The following is an 18,794-nucleotide window of genomic DNA, read 5'->3' on the forward strand; positions in this document are numbered from 1 at the left end:
CTCCTGGTGGTCAATGCACTCCCACAGCTGACCTCCTGCAGCCTCCTCCCACCCAGCCAGCTAACCTCCCATGGCCCCTCCCCCGGGCTGACTGGCCCCTCAATAGGCCTCCATCAACCGCCAGGCTGAGGGACCCCACCTATGCATGAATTTGTGCACTGAGCCTCTAGTATCTATATAAATAGTTTTACACCATTCAATATAATGAAATCTATTATTTATTCCTTGGTAGAAAAGAAGTATCAGAAATTCTTGGTTGGATATCCTAATAATCATTGCCATTATCTCTTCTTTGTCTTTCTAAAGAGAGGCTATAAACCAAAATAAGCCATGTTTAACAGGTCTATCCAATAAGATATAAGTGAAAGCCTTAGAGTTTATGAGAAAAAAGGAATACACTGTTATCAGCATTCTCTTTTCTCCTCCTCCCCTCTTTCTGAGTTGAAAGTGAATATAATGCCTAGATCAGTGGCAAGCAACCACATGAGGCAACTAGCATAAGGATGAAAGCTAACACCATTAGTATGGTAGATAGGAAAGAGAAAAGCATTGGATAAATTCTGACAACATTGTCAAACCATTTTCTAGATGTGGAGTGTCTACACCCAGATGTCTTGTTTATATGAGAAAACAGCCCTAATTTTAAAAATAATTTCACTGAAGTATATTTGAGATTCCATAAAATTTATCTAGCAGAAGTATATTATTCAATTACTTTTAGTAAATTATAGAGTTGTGTAACTATAAAAATCTACTCTCCTCACGCCCCTACCCTCCAAGTTCATTTCAATTAATTCCTGATCCAGTACTGGTCCTAGGCAAATACTGATTAGCTTTCTGACTCTAACCTTACCTTTTCTGGACATTTCAAATAAATAGAATCATGCAGTGCACAGTCTCTTGCATCTGGCTTCTCTCATTTACAATAATGTTTTTGAAGTTTATCTGTGTTGTAGAATGTACTAGTATTTTCTTTCTTAGGTTTTATTAGTGTTTCATTTATATAGATATACCTCAGTTTGTCTATCCATTTGTCTGTTGATTGGTAACTTCACTGTGTGGGGTCATTATAGATAATGTTGGTAACATTTATGTATATGTTTTTGTGAACCCATGTTTTTATTTCTCTCGGCTAGATTTTTAAGAGTAAAATATGGGAGTCACATGGTATGTGAAAAATTCTATAGGTTCTGGAGATATTATATTCTTCCAGAGAGGGTAAATCTTTAATTTGCATCTTAGACTAGAGTTGGCACACTCTTTTTGTAAGAGGCAGGACAGTAAACATTTTAAGTTTTGCAGGCCAACAGGCAAAATCAGGGACATTATGTATATATTTATGTAATATGAGAAAATAAACTTTCAAAAAATGTTATTGATGAAATTCAAAATATATTAATAATTGATAACTTTTTGGTAAGACACAGTCCAATATATTAATATACATAAAATTTGTGAGATCTTACATAGTTGTACTCACTCTTGTGGCAGTGCTACATGTTTGTATTTTTCAAATGTATAAATACTTGATAAATGTTGTTTTACACAATTTTAATGAGAAAAAATGCATGCTACATTTATAATTATATGTGCTATGTTATTGAGTATGTTCATAACAAAAGGGAACTTTAGCTTTGATCAGATGTCAGTGAAAACTAAATTATTGATTTATAATTAAACAGGTTTGATGTTTGGAAGAATTTCTACAAACTCTTTTTTATTCTGTATTTCAAATGTTTTTCCTCCACTAAACATGCTCATCCAGTGTTGTATAAATTATGGCATGTCCATGTAAAGGCACAGTCCCTGGTCCTACACCTATGTGTCCTGAGGCAGGGCATTTCAGCACAGTAAGCAGTAGAATATGCCTAGAATCTATTCTTATATTGGAACAGCTCCCAATAGCTTAACTATACATGAAAATAACTATATACCACTTAAATATATCCTTCTAAACCTAATAAAACTTTCCTTTGGCTAGGTTTCAAAATTAAATATAACTATTCTATCACTGCCCAAATGAGGGATAGTATAATGGAAGGTAAAACAATTGTGTAAAACAACATTTATCAAGTATTTATACATTTGGAAAACACAAACATGTAGCACTGCCACAAGAGTGAGTACAACTGTGTAAGATCTCACAAATTTTATGTATATTAATATATTGGACTGTGTCTTACCAAAAAGTTATCAATTATTAATATATTTTTAATTTCATCAACGGTCTTAATTTACTATAATTGGAAATATCTTTTTTTTTTTTTGCAATATTTACAAAAATTTACTTCTTTCTGAGCACATAGCTAGAACCCCACCAAGGGCCTTGGAAGAGATGTAGGCAAATACGTAGAGTTTCCTAAAACTTAAGCTTCATTAGGTGAAAAGATAAATGAGGGATACATAACAATGATTAAGCACTGGAGATTCTGTAACTGAGATGATAGGCAGAAAAGGTAACAGAGAGACTTTCCATTATATGACTTTTTATCATTTGGACATTTATATGCCTATTTAAAATTAAATTAAAATGTTTTAATTGAGGTCAAATATTATAAGTTGGAAATAAATGGCAACTACATTAACCACTACGTGAGCACTGCCAGAAGTCTAACTTTCTGATTTAAAAATAAAAGAAAAGAAAAAATCAGGAACCAACAATTTTTGTGAATAGAAGAATTTATCCAAGGATTCTGGGGGTCGGCAATTTTGGGGGTCCCAAATTCCTAGCAAGTTGTGATATGACCATTTCTGATCAACTTTCAGTCTCTTCCCTTTAGTGAACCTTCACAAACATTATCCTGAGATATAACCATATTGCATCATGTGATTTCATAGGTATAAAAATTTTACTATTGTAAATTCAGAAGATGTAGAACTAAAGTTGCACCATTGTCCTGACCACATGTGTTTAATGAGCCCTTGAAATGTGGTTAGTGCAAATTGAGATGTGTTGTTAGTGTAAAATATATACTGCATTTCAAAGGTTTAGTACAATGATGATCTCAAAACTAAATTTCTCAGAAAATTAATCTATTACACTTTTAATACTATTCAAATGTATTAAGTTAAATAAAACATATTAATTTTCCCCTTCTTTTTACTATTTAAAATGTGACTACTAGAACATTTTTAAATTATGTATATGCTCATGTTACATTTCTGTGGGAGACACTGCTTCAAAAGCACACTTCCCCTGCTCCTCCCATTTGTAGGAACGTTGAGGACCTCACTTGACATACTTACGCCATTTTTACCACTTTTAAAAAGAAAATTAAATTTCAATATATCAAGAGCTAAAAAACTCCCAGAATAAGAAAACTACATATCTATCACTACAATTGAATAGATTCATTAAAGTGTTATATAAATATATTGTTTCATAAGTTTGAAGTCACCTCAAGAACTTTTCTTTAAAGTAGTAAGTACTTTCTCCAAATATTTCATTCAAAAATTTTTCTTTACCAATTCACTTTATACCTCTCTAAAATATCTTAAGTTAACATAAAATGAGAATGATGGACTTCCACAATCATGAAAAACAATCATATAAGAAAAAAAAATGTAAGCAAGAAAATGACATGCAAAAGCTGAACAATTTTGTAAGTAATGAAAAAGTTATTTATTACAGTAAATATTGTATTGTCTCACGACTCAATATCAGCTAATATACAGACCAAAAATGTATGTAGTATGACTCAACATACATATAAAAATCAATCAGTATAATACACTAAAAGAATGAAAGCAAAAACTACATGATCCCTTCAACCGATGCAAAAAAGCATTTGACAAAATTCATCACCTTTTCATGATAAAAAAAAAAGCATGAAAAAAAATTAGGAATAGAAGAAAATTGCCTCAACATAATAAAGGCCTATATAAGAAAAATCAACAGCCAACATCATTCTCAATGATGAGGGTCTGAAAGCTTTTCCTCTAAAATCAGGAGCAAGGATGCCCACTTTTGTCACTTCCATTCAATATGGAACTGGAAGACAAGCCTGAACAATTAAATAAGAGAAAGAAATAAAAGTCATCCAAATTAGAAAGGAAGAAATAAATTTGGAGAACCAAGATGGTGGCATAGATAAATGCCAGTACTCACCACCTTCCACAACTACATAAAAATTTCAACTAAAATACAGAACAATCATCATTCAGGACTGCCTGAAATTTGGCTGAATGGAAGTCCTACAACTAGTGAAGAAAAAAGCATATCGAAACTGGCAGGAGAGGCAGAGGGGTGGTCCAACACCCAGGTGTGGACTTTTATTTTTTATTTTTTTAAAATATATTTTATTGATTTTTACAGAGAGGAAGGGAGAGAGATAGAGAGCTAGAAATGTCAACAAGAGAGAAACATTGACCAGCTGCCTCTTGCACACCCCCTACTGGGGATGTGCCCGCAACCAATGTACATGCCCCTGACCGGAATCGAACCTGGGACCTTTCAGTCCGCAGACCGACGCTCTACCACTGAGACAAACCGGTTTCGGCCCAGGTGTGGACTTTTATTAAATCAGAAAGGATATCTCAGTGGCAGAGGTCTCCTGTGAAGAGCAAAAGTACTAGCTCCACACCAGACCCCCAACCCAGGATTACAGAGTTGGGAAGAGAAGTCCCATAACTTCGAGTTGTAAAAACCAGCAGGGATTGTGTCTGAGCAACACAGAGGCTGCAGGAAACCCAAGCAGTTCCTCTGAAAGGGCCAGCCACAAACTTACTTAAACTTGCTCCCTCTGAGCTCCAGCATTGGGCAGTGGCTTTGGGGGAATTCTGGGATATATGGGGAGGAATTGAACCGTCTGGCATCAGGGCAGAAACTCAGGGGCAGCTTTCTCCCAGACAGGGGTATTCATAGGGGTCATTGTTCTTGTTCTGAGACCTCCCCTGTTGCAGAGCTGAGTGGCAGCCATATCTGAGTTTCCATCACCCTGGTGATTCCCTGAGACCCTGCCTGATCTAATAGGCAGCCCCACCTAAGCTGTTTGCAGCTGCTTTTCCATATGAATGTCCTATCCTGGCTCAGGCTTCAGAGTTTGCTAAAATTTCTCAAACAGCAGCAGCTGTTATCAACATGCCCCCATACCTATCAATAAGAGGCCCAAGACCTGGCACTAGCACCAGCTTGGCATTACCTGGGCACTTCCAAGCCCAACACAAGTAGCAGTGATCTGTTGATTTCTCTGTAGTTCTTGTCTGGTGGCCCTAGACAAAGTAGCTGACTTTGCACCTTCAGAACCAGTGCACCCAGTAGAAAGCTTCAGACCATACCAGATTACAACTCTACATATCCACAAGTGACATATGCAAGGGGAAGATTCAGTGAGCACCAAAGCCCCACTGAAGCAAATCCTGCTGCATAGGGGTGCCTGCTGCACAGCAGATCTTCCATTGTAGACACAGCTGGTCCTCATAGACAATTGGCCTGTGGGTCAATTCCTTCCAGTGATGCCAACACCAATCAAAGCTCAACTATAACAAGATTATGCACACAGATCACACAGGGGCACACTAGAGTGCCCAGCTCAAGTGACCAGGGAATCTGAGCCACTGTCCCCTAAAGGGCACTTACTACATGAGGCCACTCTAACAATACCAGGAGACAAAGCAGCTCTACCTAATACATAAAAACAAATACAGGGAAAATGAGAAACAAAGAAACATGCCACAAATGAAAGAACAAAAGAAATCTCCAGAAACAAGATTAAATTAAATGAAAGCAAACAAACTACTAGATACAGAGTTCAAAACAATGCTTATAAAGATGCTCAAAGATCTCAATAAGAGCTTCAAGGGACTTAGTGAGACTTTCAAGGATTTTAGTGAGAATTTCAAAGACATGAAAAAGGATCAAACAGAAATTAAGCATACATTAACTGAAATAAAGAATAATTTACAGGAATTCAACAGTAGAGTAGAGGATTCTCAGAATCAAATCAATGAGTTGGAATATGAGGAAGCAAAAATCACCCAGTCAGAAGAGCAAAAAGAAAAGAGAATAAAAAAGAATATGAATATAAAGAGCCTCTGGGACAACTTCAAATGCACCAACATTCACATTATGGGTGTACCAGAAGGAGAAGAGAGAGAGCAATATTTAAACCTATTTGAACAAATAATGACAGAAAACTTTCCCTACCTGGTGAAAGAAAGTTCTTGTAGGGGTTCCCCTACAAGCCAGGATGCATAGAGTTTCCCAAACAAGAGGGACCCAAAAAGGTCCACATCAAGACACATCATAATGACAAAAGTTAAAGACAAAGAGAGAATCTTAAAAGCAGCAAGATAAAAGCAGTTCGTTACCTACAAGGGAGCACCCATATAACTGTCAGCTAATTTCTCAACAGAAACTTTGCAGGCCAGAAGAGAGTGGCAAGAAATATTCAAAGTGATGAACAGCAAGAACCTACAACCAAGATTACTCTACCCAGCAAAGCTCTCATTTAGAATTAAAGGTCATCTAAAGGACTTAACAGCCAAGAAAAAACTAAAGGAGTTAATCGCCACCAAACCAGTATTACATGAAATGTTGAAATGCTTAATAAGAGAAAGCCCTAACCAGTTTGGCTCAGTGGAGAGAGCATTGGCCTGCCGACTCAAGAGTCATAGGTTCAATTCTGGTCAAGGGCATGTACCTTGGTTGCTGGACAAACCAAGTAGGGAGTGTGCAGGAGACAGCTGATCGATGTTTCTCTCTCATTGATGTTTCTAACTCTCTATCCCTCGCCCTTCCTCTCTGTAAAAAAATCAATAAAATATATTTTTTTTAAAAGAAGAAATAAAATATGAACAATAAAATGGCTATAAATACATATATAAATCTTGCCCTAATTTTGTTAAATTTACTTCTAAATATTTTATAGTTTTTGATGCTGTGGTAAATGGAATTGTTTCCTAAATTGCATTTTCAGATTTTCAATTGCTAAAAGTAAGGTAGATTTCTTTTGTATATTGATACTGTATCTTTCAACCTTGTTGAATCATTCATTAGCTCTAATAGTTTTTTGTGTTTATTTCTTAGGATTTTTATATTCAAGTTCATGTCATCTTCAAATAGAGATAGTTTTACTTCTTCCCTTTCAATCTAGATAAATGAATTGCTTATTGCCCTGGTTATAACCTCCAGTATAATGTTAAACAGAAAAGGTAGGAGTGGATATCTTATAAATTTTTTTTTCTGATCTGATAGAGAAAGCTTTCAGTCTTTCATCATTAATTTCTATGCTAGCTCTAGCTATTTATAGATGAACTTTATCAGGTTGAGGAACTTCACTTCTATTTCTAGTTTGTTGAATTGGATTTAGTCAAATACTTGTTCTGCATCTATAGAGAAGATCATATGCTTTTTGTTCTTTGCTGTATTTATGTGGTGAATCACATTGATTTTTTTATGTTGAATCAAGTTTCCATTGCTAGGATAAATCACACATGATTATGTATGTTGTTGGATATAGTTTGCTAGTATTTTTTTTTATATAGTTTGCTAGTATTTGTGCATGGGTGGGGTTCCTCAGCCTGGCCAGTGATCAAGGTCAATAGGGGCTGGCTGAAAAGAGGGGCCGATGGAGACTCGCAGGCCAGGGAGAGGGACCTTGGGAGGTTGACTGTGGGAGTACTTCTGTGTTGAGCATCTGTCCCCAGTGGTCAGTGTGCATCATAGGGACCAATCAACTTGTTCAGTCATTCAGTCATTTGGTTGTTCAGTGGTTCTCTCTCTTAGGCTTTTATATATATACTAGTGGCTGAGTACACAAAATTCATGCATGGAGAGGGAGGGTTCCCTCACCCTAGCCTGCACCTTCCCCAATCGGGGACCCTTTGGGGATGTCCAACTGCCAGTTTAGGCCCAATTCCAGCAGTCAGACATCCCTCTCACAATCTGGGACCACTGGCTCCTAACCGCTCACCTGCCTGCCTGCCTAATCACCCCTAACTGCCTCTGCCTGCCTGCCTGATCTCCCCTAACCTCTCTGCCTGCCTGCCTAATCACCCCTTACTGCACTCCCCTGCCAGCCTGATCTCGCCCCCAACTGCTCTCCCCTGCCAACCTGATCTTGTCCCCAAACTGTCTCTGTCTACCTGGTCACCCCTAACTGCCCTTCCCTTGTTTGCCTGATCTCACCCCCAACTGCCTTTCCCTGACAGCCTGATCTTGCCCCCAATGGCCCTCCCTGCCTACCTTATCTTGCCCACAACTGCCCTCCCCTGTAGGCTTGATCTCACCCCAAACTTCGCTCTCCTGCCGGCCAATTTTGTTCTGTTTGGTCAGTTTCTATGCCAATCAATCTCCAGGCCTATCTCTGGGCCTGATCAGAGAGGCGGGGTTGATCAGCAGCCCTCATGGAGGTGTGGACAGAAACAGAGGCGTGGCTACTGGTGAACCTTGAAAGAAAGAGAGGCAACAGCTCATCAACAGCTGCCGTGGAGGCTGTGGATCAGACCCTGACTCTCTCTTCGGGCCTCTCTCCAGGCCTGATCCACAGCCCCCTTGGCATTTGCACCAGCAACCTAGCACTGACTGCAGGACTGACTTCAGGTGGGTGGAGCCTTTGTTATTTTGAATTTTACGGACCCTGGGTTTTTATATATATATTAGGATAGAATCACAAGAGGTATTAGTCTATAGTTTTCTTTGGGGGGGATATTTGTCTTCTTTTGGTGTCAGGGTAATATTTGCCTAATCTTAGTAGTTGAATAGTGCTCTCTTCCATCTTATTTTCTAAGAGTTTGGAAGAATTTGTATTATTTACATTTGTGTTATACATGTACTTAAAACTATTTGTTAAAATTCACCAATGAGTCCTAGCTAATTTGGCTCAGTGGATAGAGTGTCAGCCTGCAAACTGAAGGGTCCCAGGTTTGATTCTGGTCAAAGGCACATGCCCCAGTTGTGGGCTTGATCCCCAGTAGGAGGCAGCCAATCAATCATTCTCTCTCATCATTGATGTTTCTACCATTCTCTCCCTCTCCTTTTCTCTCTGAAATCAATAAAAATATATTTAAAAAATAATAATAAACTAAAATAAAATGTACCAATGAAGTCACCAAGACTTGGACTTGTCTTTTTGTAAAGATTTGTAAATATATTTTTTAGTGTTAACAGTATTACAGATATCTCCCATTTTCCCTCCCTTACCCTCTCTCCTCCAATCTTTCTAACCCTCCACCCTAGGCCTTCACCATTATATTGTCTGTGTCCATGGGCCATGCCTGTAAGTTCTTTGGTTTATCTATTCCTAAGGAATATTTTTAATTACTAATTCAATATCTCTTCTTATAGATCTATTCAAATTTTCAATTTCCTTTATAGTCAGCTTTAGCTGTTTGTATTTTTCTAAAGATTTGTCCATTTCATATAGGTTATCTAATTTATTTATATACAATTATTCTTGTATAATTCTTTTTATTTCTGTATGATAAATACTGATGCCCTCTCTTTCTTTTTTAACTTTAATAATTTGAGTCTTGTCTCTTTTTCCTGGATCAGTATATCTCAAGGTTTGCCATATTTTTAAAATTCCATGGAAATTATTTTTTGTTTTGTTGATTTTCTTTATTGTTCTTATTTTATTTACTTTTGCTCTAATCTTTACTATTTTCTTCTCTCCTTGTTTTGCATTTATATTGTTCTTTTTCTACTTAACATGGGAGTTAGTCTATTGATTTGAGTTTTTGTGTGTTTTTTTAATTTAGGTGTTTACAGGTACAAATTTCTTCCTAAGATCTTATTTGGCTTGTATCCTATAAGTTATGCTATGTTGTATTTTTTTTCTTTCATCCCAAAATATTTTTCAATTTCCCTCAGAATTTTTTCTTTTTATTTAAAAGTGAGATATTTAATTTCTATTTATTTGTGACAAATTCCTTCTGGTATTGATTTTCCACTTCTTTAAGCTAGAATAGCATATTTAGATTTATCCCTTTTATTAAGTATATCAGTAGTTTGTTCCTTTTGGCTGCTTGGAAGGATTTTATAATATAAATACACCACAGTTTATTTTTCCACTTTCCAGTTGAAAAATATTTGGGTTGTTTCCAGATTTTAGCAATTATTAATAAAGCCACTATAAACACTCATATATAGCTTTTCTGTAAACATGAGCTTTGCAACTTTGTGATTTTTCTTTAAACTAGTATTATTTTAACTATTTTTTAAAACAGTATCTCATAATTTTAATTTACATTTCCTTAATGATTAGTATTGAACATTTTTAACTGTGCTTATTTTATGTAAAGACATTTTTGAGAAATACACACACTTTTTAAAAGAATATGTTTTTATTAATTTTAGAGAGAGAGAAAGGCAGAGGGAAAAAGCACTAATCAGCTGCTTCCTGCACTTTGCCTTCTGGGGATTGAACTCAAAATCTGGGCTTGTGCCCTGACTGGGACTTGACCTTGCGACCTTTGGTGCATGGAATGACACTCAACAACTGAGCCACAGACATTCTTAATCATGATTGTACACAGTGTCACAATGGGGAAGATTTTCAGTAGCTGGGGTTGGGAAAAGACTTCTACAATTCACATTCTACTCTTATTTATGTACTATTTAAATTTTGTCAAGAGCAAATTTATTTAAAATTTTTTAGTTAATTTTTTAAAAATTTCTTCTTTATATAAAACCATCTCTTTGCTTTATTATCCTTTAATAGGGCTTCATATGCAAAATACAGAGATAGTAGATTATCCAAACCACTATAGGTAATCCAGGCTTTAAAGGGGGTTGCATCTGGATCTATAAAAAGATCTCTCTTCCATCTTTTCTTTTTAATTTCCTTAGTTCAGACCTCACCATAAAGTAAAAATTGATATTATTTCATGTATCTCTTTAAAAATTGATGACATCACTTTGATGACATTGATTTTTAAAAATAATAAGAAATTAATGTCATATGCGCAAACATTCCTGTCAGATGGAGAAATAAAAGCTTATAAGGGGAGCAATGGGATTTTCACTAGAGATCCAAATGTCTAAAATTGGAAAGACAACACACCAAGTGCTGATGAGGACACAGAGCAACTGGAAATGTCATACACTACTGGTGGGAATATAATATGTTGCAACCAATTTAGAAAGTATTTTGTCTGTTTCTTTAAAAAGTTTCAAAATACCTATATCATATGACCTTATCATTCCATCAAAGTAAAGCATATGTTCATACAAAGACTTTTACACAAAGGTTCATAGGAATTTTATTTGTATATTCCCAGACTACCCAATCATCCTTCAACATATAGATGGATAAATAAATTGAGAGATATCCATAAAATGGAATGCTACTCAACAGCAACAACAAAAAGAACATGGGTGAATCTCAAAAAATTTATTCTGAGTAAAAAAAGCCTGACACACACAAAAAAAACCCCAGCTGTTTGGTTCCACTTACATAAAATTTTAGAAATTGAAACTAATCAATAATGACAGAAAGCAGATCAGTGGGTGCCTGGGAATGGGAGAAGGGTAAAGAGGAGATTCTTGGGGGTGACGGATGTTCACATTATCTTGGCTGTGGTGATGGTTTTGTGGGTGTATATAGATTGCAAAACTTAACAAGTCGTGCAATTTAAATAGCTGTAATTTATTTTTATGTTGATTAGCCATCAATAAAACTTCCAAAAAAGCAATATCTGAAAAGGTTTTGACCTCCTTATAATTTATAACAATAAAAGCTTAATATACTAATTAGACTGGACATCCTTCCGGATAACCTTCCGGATGAAGCCAGAGCTGTAAGGGAAGCCCAGGTCCCAGGTGCCAGAAGGAAGCCAGTACCAACAGCCGGGGAACGGAAGGCCTACTCTTGAACAAATTTCGTGCATCAAGCCTGTAGTATAAATATATTACATAAGTAACAGGGGGTGAGGGCATGAATGGGGAGATGGGGGGGGGGGAAATAAGGACACATATGTAACACTTAATCAATAAAGAAATTTTTAAAAAATAAAGAAGCTATGCTTATGAGTTTAAACTGCAGGCTGTGGCTTTTAAAACTTAGAAGCACTAGATGATGGTGTTGATGAGGAAAGGAGTGTCAGAGATGGGCTGTTTAAGTGGGAGAACACTTTTCTCCTTCATCCTATTGAACGACCGAATGCTGTACTATCCAAAGCAGTTGCCACCAGCTCATATGGCTATTGAGCACTTGAAATGTGTCTAGTGAAGAGCTAAATTGTTCATTACATTTTATTTTCATTAATACTTTCAGTTAATTTAAATTTAAATTACAATAGCCACATGTGTCTAGTGACTACCATATTGAACAGAGCAGCTCGAGAGAACTTGCCAGAATTTTGTTTCATTGTCATTCTCCCTCTGATTGTTATTTTAATCTTCCTGTCCTCCCTGAAGGGTGACTGATAAAGAAGGTGGTTGCTGGCAGTGGTGGTGGAGGCTTCTGCTCAGGGAGATGAAGGGGCGGGGGGGGGGGGGGGGGGGGGGGGGGGAATACTGCGGAAGCACACCTGAACTTTTTACATCCAACTTAGGTGAGCACCTTCATCATCATCCCGGAAAGTTCTTTGGACAGCACTGCTCTCTCGAGGGTTGCTGGAGGTGTTAGAACATGACAGGTTTAAAGTATTATAACGTGCAAAATGAAATTTGCTGTCTTGCTCCTTCCAAAGCCAGGAACTGAAGAGTTATGGAAATCTGCAGGCTGCCCGTAGTAAAACACACACAACAAATACTACAATGAGTCAGCCATCATCTAGTGGGCTCAGAACACAGCCTGTCATCATTGCTCCAGATATCAGGTAAAGACGAGACCTGGAACTTTGGCACTGGGGCTGAATTTTATGTGGATACTTGAAAAACTATCTACAGAATGTACTCTTACATAATGAATAAGCTTCCCTCACTGATAAATGCCAATTTTCCAGTGGACCATGGAAAATTGGCTATTTTTGGCCACTCTGTGGGAGGCCATGGAGCTCTTACTTGTGCTTTGACGAATCCAGGAAAATGCAAATCTGTGTCAGCATTTGCTCCAATTTGCAACCAGTTCTCTGTTTGGGGGTGAGTGAGAGGGCAAAAATCGCCCAATGGATATTTAGAATAGGATCAAATAAAGAAAAGGCTTATGATGTTGCTGTTTTTAGGAAGTTTTTAAATTTAGGTTCTGGTTAGACATGATCAGGAAGATGATAACTAAACATTTCTGTAAGACAGCTATTTCCTGACAATTGTTTTTAGATAACAAGAAGGTTATGACTATAGTTACTTTCCATTGCAATCTTTATTAATAACCACGTCAGACTTTATGCAATATCCTGAATATAGGAAAAATCAGACACTCAAATCTCTTTCGAGTTATAGAACATAAAATAAAGAGAAGCACAGTTATGAGATTATAAAATGTGGGTTTTCATGATGCTTTTATTTCTTAATCATCTTCTAAATAAATGTATGTAATACAAATTTTAAAAATTCAAGTGTATAATTATAATTTCAGATGGGTTATCAACCATCAAACATGTTTGAAGGGCACCACACAGTTATTTAGACTTTTCTATGGTTGTTATGTGTTTTTTTTAAATGAGGCAGCCTAGTCTTATAGGTCTCTTATATCTTACACATTATATGAAGTTGTAGTAAATAATTCAAGACTTGTGTGAAGATCAAGTTTTGTTGAATGAAGAATGAATTTTCATTACTACATCTGTAAGAAGTAAGAAATCACTCTTCCCACAAATCAACTTATATCTAAGCCCCCATTATTATTATTTCTATTATTATTATTCATCTTCTTCCTCTTCCTTCTTCTTCTTCATATCAGAAACTAAAAATAAACAGGGTGGGGCAAAAGTATGTTTACAGTTGTGACTGTGCAAAACAGAGTTTATTCTTGTATTATTATTTATTAACTAGAGGCCCATTGCATAAAGATTTGGGTAATAGGCCTTCCTTCCTCTAGGTGATGGCACTGGTTTTCCTCCAGCACCCAGGACCCAGGCCTTCGCTCTGGCTACTGCCTTCCGTCTTCACTCTGGCTGTAGCACCACTCCTGTTGCTCTCCCCCCCCTGCCCTCCTCCTCAAAGCAGGTGTCCCACCCTGCCAGGCTGCTCTGTGCCTACATGCGTGCTTCCCAGAGGCCCAGAGAGGCGGGGGGGGGGGGGGGGAACTACCATTTTTTGTTTGGTTAATTTGCATATTCACTCCAATTGGATTGGCTGGTGGGTATCATGAAGTGATGGTCAATTTGCATATTTATTTTTTATTAGTGTAGATTATTTTCTATAGGAACAATTGTAAACCTACTGTTGCCCCACCCTGTAAACTGTACTCCATTCTGTGCTGTAGAATTTCCCTCCCTGTTGACAACCCTCTCCCCACAGTTTAAAAATAAAGAATTTCACCCATTATTGTTTTTATTTATTATTTTTAAATCATGAACTCTAAAATGTAGCCTCTCTAGGCTCTTTCCATTTAGACTCAGGACTATGTTCAGTGAGGCCTGCTACATGGTCATAAACTGTGGACTTGAAAGTTTATTCAGCCAGGCCCTCATCCCAGAGCCCCTCCCCACACACACATACTGCACTGTCCACCCTCCCCCCATCCATGTCTTGACACCCATCTCAACCAGCCAGGCTTCTCACCAACCCTGGCACTGCAGGCTGGCTCTGGCTCTGTCTGCCCTCTCTGCCCTGAAAACCATCCTACACCTCTCCTGCTGCCTCCTCCAGGATCCTGCCAGGTGGATCCATGGGTATCTTCATCTTTCTTCTCTCAGTCATCCTGCCTGTAGTTTCTATAGCCTGGATGGTGTAATCAAAAGTGTACATGTTGACTGTCATTCCTGAATTCAGGAAATTCCCTCTGTATGATCAAGTGCTCCTGTTGACAGCTGAGAAAGCCACTGACAGCTGCAGAGTTATTTTCTCCTTTGGTCACAAGATGATGGAGATAATCTAGGATGGGAAGTGTGGGGGAGAGAAGGAGGAGACAAATGCTCCTGCTCTGACCAAAATTGGCTAAAATGGCTCATAGATCAGACACCTAAATAACTCATGATCCCATCCCTTCCATTTGATGAGAAACAACTAGGTCTTATCAACAAAGCTCTTGAGGTGTTAGAAATAAGGGTTAAGTTTTCTTATTGTCTTGTTTTGGTTCCTTTTAAGGATCATTACAAAATACTTACCGTATTTTCCGGCGTATAAGACGACTTTTGAAACAAAAAAGTCAACCAAAAATCGCGGGTCATCTTATACACCGAGTATATCCCGAAAATCGTCTGGATATGCCGCTAAACAAATTTTCCAACTCGATCCCACACCAATCACTGCAAGGCTGCTCGGACCGCCTCTCTAACTCAGCCAATCCAAGCAGGCTTTTTATGCATGCAAATTATACACATTCTGTACCCGAAGCTACACTGTGTTCTAGTAAAAAGCCTGCTCAGATTGGCCAGAGTCAGAGAGGCGGTCTATTAAAAAAAGAACTGGTGTTGCCTCGGAAGTGGGGGTAGTCTTATACAGCGAATATAGGCCTAAACCTATGTTTTAACTGTAAAATTAGGGTGTCGTCTTATACGTCCGGTCGTCTTATACAGTAATCCAGATTGCACTGTTTCCAAAAAAACTGAGTAATCCATAAAACTCAATAAAAGATTATTTTTCAAGTAGGAGATATGGCCAAGAAAATTATTTGAAGTTAATTTTTCCTTTTTTTGTTGATGACTATTGAACTAAAACATGCAGAAACTTGACTATATAGAGTTAGTCATTATAAAAAGTTTTCAGGTTCCCTGAGTGGGAATATATCTAATTGGAAGGAGTTACTGTTTTGGAATTTTCCACTTATTATCTTACAGATTCCATGAAATTGCAGGACAACCGCTCTTTATTTTATATGTATTAAGCGTACTCTTTATTTGATATATGTTAAGTATATAATAATATATACAATATTATATTCATAATAGACCACTGATTATTATAGTTAATGTTTAAAATTATTTTGAACAATGAAAGTTTCTTCTAGATACTATATATATTCCAGATTGTTCACTGAGTGTTACTTATCACACTATTCAGTTCAACCAGTATCTAGTGGGAGCCTTCTATGTGCCAGGTGGATGGATATTTTAGCATTTCTGCCACTTAAAAGGAGGTTGTTAATTTTGACTAAGTTCTCCACATCTCCCGGTTTTTTCTTCTTCATCATCAGTAATTAGCTCCTCATCTTACAGCACTAGTAAAAGCCCTTACCTCTGGATGACTAAATGAGAAATAAAAGGTGTTTTTTTTTTTAATAAACACAATTTTATTTTTAAAATTTAAATCTAATTCTCTGGTAAATAGCTATATATTATAGCTTCACTTTTCACTTACAACTACAAAATATATCACATAGAAGATATGGAAAGAAACGGATAATTTTTATCTGTTCTCTATTTTCATTATTTTAAGATACTATAAAGTAGGGGTGTCGAACTCAATCAGAGAAGGGGCCAAAATCTAAAATCCAGCCTAAATCGCGGGCCGAATGGTTTACTGAACAGTCATAAACTGTCATTGTGATGGAAACGCAGCGGAGTGCAGTGATGACAGCGCGGTGCGGGCCACATTGCAAGGCCTGGCGGGACGGATTTGGCCCGAGGGCCTTGTGTTTGACACATGTGCTATAAATAATAACATAAGAATATACTGTTTTGCATATTCACAACTGTAAATTTACTTTTGCCCCACCCTGTACAATCCATGGAGCTCATGGATTCCTGAAGCCTGTTCAGAGGTCCCAGGTTAAGGATCTCTGTTCACTGAACAAATAGAATATCATTTTCAATGTCTGCAGTGCTGGGGAATCTAGTGTTCACCTTCTCTCTATTTACAGTTGATCCACTCAACATCCCTGTTCATCCCTTCCCCTCCTCCACACCATTTGTGGTTGGACTAAGGAACCTCAACTGGAAAAAAGAGGGCTCTGTGCTGCTCCCTCCGATTTGTTTGCATGTTCTAGAATTATGTATCAGAGAGCAGGAGGCAGCCAAAGGAAGCCGGGGTATGGAGAAGATGGGCCCTGTAGGAGGTGTTGCAGAGGTGAGGTGGTGCAGCCAGGTCTGCCATACTTGTTGCTGCTCCATCAAGTGAAAGCTCAGTGCCACATATTAAGGAAAATCAGGCTACAGAGCATAGCCATCAAGGAGTTCTCTCTCTTACAGATTCTGGGTCAGGACATATGAAAGTAAATAAGATAGAAATCCTTACTAGGGCCTTTGCATGGCTCATGTTTGGGTCATTTTAAACTTATTTCCAGGGTATTTGCCTTCTCTGGCACAAGCTTCCAATGCTGCAACGGAGAAGAGATGGATCAAGATGCAAGAGCTGAGCTACCTGGTTCACTCTTTGAGAAGAAAGAACGTAAAGAACTCACATTTCCAACGCAATCAGTAACTCACTGCTACATCAGGCAAGGGAGTTTGTATTGCAGAGATGAAGACACAACTTATACAACTTACCTTTGTCTACATTTCCTAAACTCAAGATGGTATTACTCACCTTCCCCTTCTCTGCACTCTGTAATGTTATAAGGTTCTATCGCTTTCTTTAGTCAGGTTTATTCATTCCTGTTACATCAGCTCAGTGGAAGCAGAATACCAGTTTTATTTTTAGGTATTCTTGGTAATGCATAGACATCATCCCCATTACAGCTGTTCAGATATCTAGTCTTGTAGTATTTGTAATATTAACTATAGTTTTACATTCATTCCTATTTGGTTTCATTTGTTCCTACAAAGTGTGGTGGTTACGTGCATAAAGTCAAGGTAGACTGTTGAATCCAAAATCCCGCTACAATGCTGCTTTGTGATTGTGGGGAAATAGCTAAACTGCTCTATGTCCATTTTGTCATTTATAAAGTGCAGATGAGAACAATGCCCACCTCATAAGGCTGGTGAGTTAATACACATAAAATGCTTACAGCCGAGCTTGGCACAGGTAAGGGCTCAGTAAGTCTTTGCTGTGGCTATTAGTCAGCTTGCTCAGAGTACTGCATTCTCAGCACCTACAATGTGTGAACCAACTGCTGGCAAAATTACCATGGATAACTTTCCACTTGTCAGTCCTTGAAGTAAAATACAAACTCCCATGGCACTCTGAGAACATGCTCTTCAGGTCTTCTGCCTCCTGAGAAGGCATGTTTGTGATGGCCCGCCATCATTATCCTTTCCTCTCAGGGCCAGGAAAAGCTCCAAAAAAGAACTTGTGTTCACTGGGTGTTTTCTATTTGCCAGTAAAAGACATGCCAACATGGTGAAGGGGACTCAGGGAAGACAGTGCAGGGGCAATAATCCATGTGGGTGGAGCAGGCTTCACAGAGACCTGGGCCCAGCATTTCCGGCACAACTTGGAATCCAGAGACACACTCTCTCCGTGTCCCAGCAGGAACACTGCTTAAAAAAGAGGGTCTATTGGATTCATTGGTTTCCATCCTGTGCACCCCTTTGGGAGAACTGTCCACCAACCCAGTGCAGATGGCTAACCTCCTGCACATCAGGCTGATACACAGGTGCATCTGGACCCCAGGAACAGAATCTGGAAGGGGATCATGAAGGCCTGGATTCCCTCTGATACTTGTATAAGCTTATGGACTGTGAATTTCAAAACCCTAAGCCCACCTACTTTCTGTCAAGATTCTAGCAAAGCCCCTTCATATAAATGAGTTTAAAAGTTTTACACTATATAATGAAAGGCAGAGGAATAGTAGAGCCATTTCAATGACAAGCCCCCTTTTTCCAAGTGTCTACCATATCATTTAGCATTAGCTCTTGGTACAGCCCTG

Source organism: Pipistrellus kuhlii, unplaced genomic scaffold, assembly GCF_014108245.1.
Source record: "Pipistrellus kuhlii isolate mPipKuh1 unplaced genomic scaffold, mPipKuh1.p scaffold_m20_p_2, whole genome shotgun sequence".
Taxonomy (NCBI): domain Eukaryota; kingdom Metazoa; phylum Chordata; class Mammalia; order Chiroptera; family Vespertilionidae; genus Pipistrellus; species Pipistrellus kuhlii.